Genomic DNA, 6,448 nt, shown 5'->3' with positions numbered 1-6,448 from the left:
TCCTATATCCCAAGGTCTCAAACATTACATTTGCAATCACATAGCAGGGGCACAGACTGACAGCAAGAGCTTGAAATATGTTTGTAGGACACTTGGAATGAAGGAAATGTCAAAAGTGTGATAGGAAGGAAAAGAATGATCCAGGATCTTTTGTGAATCAGGTATTTTGTGAGCTGTTTTCATGGATAATCTAGGTAATCATTGCCCAAAAGTTCATGGTATGAAAGTATGACTAACATGTACTAAGTGTTACATGTTATAAAATGTTACTATAATGTTCACATAACAAAATGTTAATGGTATAAAACATCTACTTATGACCAACATGCACAAAATTCTTAAAATAAACCCTGATCTGAAACTCATCTCTGACCAAAATTCTGTATCATTTCTAGAGCTAAAAATGAGATGAATTAACAATATTAAACAGTAAGTCAAAGCAATCGAGAAGATAAAGTATGAAAAGTGCTAAAAGTTTAAAATAATGTAAACTGGGAACAGGACAAGCTAGTAAAGGGTTAAGTTCCTTGCTATGCCTAAAGTCAATTCCAATTCAATCCGCAGCCCCAAATATGGATCCCTGAGCACCACCAGGAGGGACCCCTGAGAATGTGGCTAAGAGTAAGCCCTGAGCAATGCCAAGTTGGCTCATGAAGTCAATAAAATAAATAATGTATACAGAATATATTTTCAAAATATATAACGAGATGTTGAAAGTTAGTGGAAGAAAAACACAGGTTAATAATCTAGAAAGGTTAATAATTTGAAAATCCATCAACCTAAGAGGACAGTGATCAGATCAAATATCTGAAAGAAAGAGTTGGGTTTGATATATTATAAAGAAGCCATTCTGACCTCCAATTCTGGCCACTTTTTAGTAAGACAAAAGTTAGTGAGTAGATTTGTCTTTGACTTAGCCTTGAAACAATTTAAAGGAAGGAGAGAGGAAAAGGAAGAGGGAGAGAGGAAGAGAGAAAAGAAGAGAGAGAAGCAGATGGGGAGAAAAAGAGAGAATAAGAGGGAGAGAGAAAGCATATTTGAATTAGTACCATTGAGGTACTTATGGCTTATGGGTCAGGAAAATGATGGACTAATGATGAATATATGGAAGTTTAATGAAAAATGGAATACGATCACTCACTATTTATATCCTAAGAAGGAAATGAAGCATATTTGAATTAGTACCATTGAGGTACTTATGGCTTATGGGTCAGGAAAATGATGGACTAATGATGAATATATGGAAGTTTAATGAAAAATGGAATACGATCACTCACTATTTATATCCTAAGAAGGAAATGTCCCCTTAGTATGTGATTTTTGGGGTCTAAGCTGTGAGATGTTCCTACAAGATGAGCACCCTGCAGTATCGTTTTATAATGAGAGCCCCCAACGCTTCTATTTCCTGCAAAAGCACTAGGAGCACCTAGAGAGCTCCCCAACCTATAGAGCCTGGCTTTTTGTAGTGTTTAGAATTGTGCCCTGAATTAAGACGCCTAAATCTCCACTGCCCCACTAAACACAGAGCACTTAGAATACTTAAAATGGGTAACAGCACATTCAACCTTCTCCTTAAAAATACCCAAAATTTCCCTGAAACTCAATGCCCAAGTATAATTTCTCTAGGAGTGGTCATATGAATATGTGGCTTTCTGTATAAAAGAAAATTATAAAACTATGAAGTTTGATGTTGGCCCAAAAGCTTTTTCCTATTTATACAATTTAATAACCACTTTTCTTCTTAGAGCTCAAACCAATGTATCTTTGTTTCCTACAGCATATACATTATCCAACTGCTCCAAATATTCTGTCTTGTTGCAGATAGATGGATTATATTGAGTAAAAAAAAAAGTGCTAATTAATGAGACCAAGATATAGGGACAAAGGGAAAGGTTGATTTGAGGAAATATTAGGCCACTGGCTTTACCTATTTACTGAATTCTTGAATAAATTTGTTTACCCTTTCTCTAAAGCTCAACATTCATATTTTTGCTATAGAATAATACAATAGTATAATAGAATTCAATATTTAAGAAAACCTCCCATATGACCTTCAAATATATTATAAAAAAATAGAAAATTTCTACTTTTCTGAGTTTGTTGAGATTAAATTTTCTTAGAAAAAGCACTAAAGAATGTGCACTGAACAGAGAATATTCTGAACATATTTTACAATAAAAGCAGTACTTAAGAAAATGAGTAATATGTAAAATTGTAATCTATTATTTGCATCTCTTTTCTAAATATTATAATTAAACAGTTTCTATAGAAACCAAAGCAAACAGGATGTTTTTCAAGAGTAGTTTAAGAGAGGACTGTTTGAATTCTATTTATCAAAGGCCAGTCATGTATTTCTTTCACCATGAGTTATATAATAAAATATTAAAGCCATAAGCTTCCATTTCATAAATAAGACAAAATCCTATTTTTAAAATGTTATTTGGTTTCAAAACGTTAGGAAGTTTCTCTGTTGAACAAGGAAATAATGAAAAACTAATGTTTTAGGCTCAAAATTCAGAGAAGCTTCTAAATTTTCCCATTACAGTGACTGGACATAGAGTACTGTGGGTAGGGAGTTACTTTGCATGTGCTGATTTGGGTTTGATCCTTGGCATCCCATCTGGTCTCTCAAGGCCTGACAGGACTGATACTTGAGTGCAGAGCCAGGAGTTATATCTAAGAAGTACCAAGTGTGACCTACAAATTAAACAAAAAATGTGGACCTAAAATTTTGTTAAAAATACTTTTCCAATGATTTATTTGCGATTTTTGTCTCACCTTCATTAAATAGTCATTGGTGCTAAATCTTCCATATTCTAATACATTTTAAGCAAAATTTTAAGGGCAAATTCAAACCTGTGGCTATAAAGCGATAAAATGGATCCCTCTAGAGGACATTTTTATAATCATGTTCAAAAAGAACATTTCTATATCTAGTTCTGTAATATAATCACAATCATATTTTCAAACAGAAACATCCAGTCAGTGTGGCAGAATTCCTCTATTGTTATTTTTATTTATTTATTTTTTGCATTTTGGGCCACACCTGGTGACGCTCAGGGGTTACTCCTGGCTATGAGTTCAGAAATCGCTCCTGGCTTGGAGGAGCATATGGGATGCCAAGGGATCAAACCGCTGTCTGTCCTAGGTTAGCAAGTGAAAGGCAAAGGCCCTACCGCTTGTATCCCTCCTCTATCATTATTTCTGTGACTATATATATATATGATAGCTGGTATTTAAGATAACTCAATCAGGCTTCATACAATGCTAACAAAAACATAATGATGTGGAAACACAACAAAATAATGGTTAGTGATGGATTTAATAATAATAACAAATCTGAGTTTAGCTAGTTGATATTATTATTTAAATAGAACAACGATGCCCCAGTTTTTTAAATTATGGTCATTGTCAGTGGTGTTGGATTTCAAAAACAACTTCCTTCACTACCCTTAATTTTACAAAACAGTTAAACTCCAGCAAGAAGCAATGTCTTTTCTTACATATATATCTGTGAAACCTCAAAGTGGTTTCCTAAGCTCTAAGAATCCCTTATCCTTAAATTTATAATTCTAAATTCTATAATTAATTATATGCTTTAGTTGACTGATTTTACTTATGTAAACTGAAAGATAAAATTTCACACAAAGGTCACCTTGATGTTCAGTGCCTACATTTAAATTCTTTCCCTTCTTACAGATCCCCTTAACTCTTAAAAAATTCTAGAAATCAATCTATTTTAATAGTTTATTGCACAGGGACTTTTTAAAATACTATTATAACAGAGTCAAGGGATAGTTATTTCTTCAAAGAACAAATGTATGGTCCAATCACTTCATAATGAATATAAGTAAGATATACAAATTGAAGGTGGATTTAGCCTGGAAATTCTCTGGGACTGTGAAGGTTATAGTCAACTCTGGGGCCAGAATAATGCACAATGTTAGGGTGCTTGCCTTTCTTGTGGTTGATCCATACCGGACCCTAGCACCTTAAATGGCCCTGCTGCCTAAGCCCATAGGAATGATCTCTGAGCAAAAATTCAGGAGAAAGGCCTGAGCACTGCAGGGTGTGGCCCAAAATGTGCAAAAAATAAAGCCAACTCTTTTAAAAATAAGAAAATAAATGCCTCTATCTTTATTTCTATTAAGAGACTAATAGAACTCAAAAGGTTTCCAGGAATTATGTGGTCAAGTTTCCAATATTTGCATCTTGATCCAACATGTATGTAGGTGGCATTATCCATGTCAATCTTTCTGAACTATTTCTGAACTACTATAACAGTTTTATGTACTAAACATTTATTTTAATGGGTGTTTATATACTACAGACTTATTCAACTAGTAACTTGTTAATTACATTTCCAAAACAAAGATTTGAAATGAGAGAAATCAAATTTTCAACATAGTAAATAAGCTAACCTATACATGAGAACCTAATTAAAATTTTTTCTTCTCCCTTTAAATATGAATCAGTTTTTAAACTTCCCAACATTTTGATATCAAATCAGACTTCTGGTGATTAGAAAGAACTTAGAACAGAAAATCTCAAGATACAAATGAGTCTATTGAGAACTAAACAGGTTGAATAATATTTAGAAAATAACATAGATGTTAAAAGGCCTGTAAAATTTCACCCGTAATTTTATTCATAAATTCTCAAAATAGTTTAGCATAAAAACATTGCACCCTGGGAATGTAGACTAGGTTAATGGGGGCCTGAACAATAGCACAGCAGTAAGGTGTTTGCCTTGCATGCGGCCAACACAGGACAGACCCTGGTTGGAATCCGGGCATCCGATATGGTCCCCTGAGCCTGCCAGGAGTGACTTTTGAGTGCAGAGCCAGGAGTAACCCCTGAGCAATGCCCTGTTTTGACCAAAAACAAACAAACAAAAAAAGAAAGTAAGAAAAGAAAAAGACAAAGAAAGAAAAAGAATAGGTCAATGGATAGAACACTGGTCTTGCAAGCTGGACAGTTTAATATCCAGCCTGGCACAGAGACCCAGAAGCTCTTCTTTTTGGGACCCCTGGCATCACTATGAAGTACATGGCCTTGCCACATTGTTTAACACATCATGTTTAGTTCTGAGAACCAGAAATAAATAATAATAAAAAGAGATAAAATAATAAACCAGAGATGTCCCAAGAACATCTGGCAAGTACAACAACCAATGTGTGTGTGACCCCAAGTCAACACAGAAACAGCAATCAACATAAAGAACAGGGGAATTTCTTTTTTAATTTTACAAAGAAAATTACAGTTTGAAAAGAACCTCTGAACTCAGAGCCTGCCCAGTGCAAGACAAGTGCCCTATCCATAGTATTATCTCTCTGGCCCCTCTTTCATTTCTATTTTGTATTTATAGCCCTGCATGATGAACTTACTTCAGCTCTATTCATTCAGGACCATTATCCAGCAAAAATATATGTTCACACTTTCTTTCTTTTGTCCAATATATCCCTATTGATGAACAGAGCTGTGCATTTCTCTCAGTAATAAACACAGACTTTACATTAGCTTATGTAAATCTGGAAAAAGAAAGTGCACAAACATCAGGAAAAAACTGATGTCATCCAGAACAAGGAAAGATGTACCATATAATAGGTGAGTGAAAAGTTTTAAGAGGAAAACTGTCACACTAATTTATCTCACTGTCCTGAAAGACACATCCTCAAGATGAACTAACCAATTAAAATGCTCGGCAGTTTGGATGGATTGTGAGAGTTTTCATGGTAAGTGAAGCGAATCAGAAAGAAAAAGACAAATGCCACATTATTTCCCTCACATGCAGAATATAAAGAAACAAAAGGAATAGCCAGTAGAAACAAACCAATTATACCGTCAATAAAAATTTTAACTGAGGAACTGAGGCTCAAGGTAGTTAGAAGGAACTTTGGGATAATGCTGGAGGGACATTGGCACTCTAGTTAGTTAGATGGGATAGTAGCATAAAATAATGCTTAAGGTATAAAAGAAGTAGATTCATTGATTTTAAGAGTAACTATGTGAAATAGATGGATTTATTCTTGTAGAATTATTTTAATTATGAGGGCTTATCATTTGTGCTCGCTTCGGCAGCACATATACTAAAATTGAAACAATACAGAGAAGACTAGAATGGCCCCTGCGCAAGGAGAGCTTATCATTAAATTATACTTTTATAAAAAATAGTTTACTATTGTAATCTATGATCATTTAATAAATAAAACTGGTTTGAAAATATTAAAAAGTGAGAAGGCAAGAAAGTTGAGTGGAGATAACTAACAGACTAATTTGGGATAGTCAGTATGGGACCAACAAGATAGGAGGTTCTTGTGGATGGAGAATACGTGTTAGACCAGAGTTGGGAAAGCTTAAATTCTCTTGTTCAAAACTCAGAGTGAGTCATTCTTTTTTCTTATAAGGAAGCCTGGACTTTGATGATGACAGGTTGACTACTGAATCA

The 6,448-nt window shown here is 34.3% G+C and overlaps 1 pseudogene; it reads left to right on the top strand.

Moving 5' to 3' along the window:
• The first annotated feature begins 6,065 nt into the window (after positions 1–6,065).
• Positions 6,066–6,165, top strand: LOC126026877 (uncharacterized; annotated as a pseudogene).
• Positions 6,166–6,448: the final 283 nt, after the last annotated feature.

This window comes from Suncus etruscus, chromosome 13 (genome assembly GCF_024139225.1).
Source record: "Suncus etruscus isolate mSunEtr1 chromosome 13, mSunEtr1.pri.cur, whole genome shotgun sequence".
Classification (NCBI taxonomy): domain Eukaryota; kingdom Metazoa; phylum Chordata; class Mammalia; order Eulipotyphla; family Soricidae; genus Suncus; species Suncus etruscus.
Note: the sequence above shows the minus strand (reverse complement) of the source record. Positions and strands in the feature narration are given on the sequence as shown.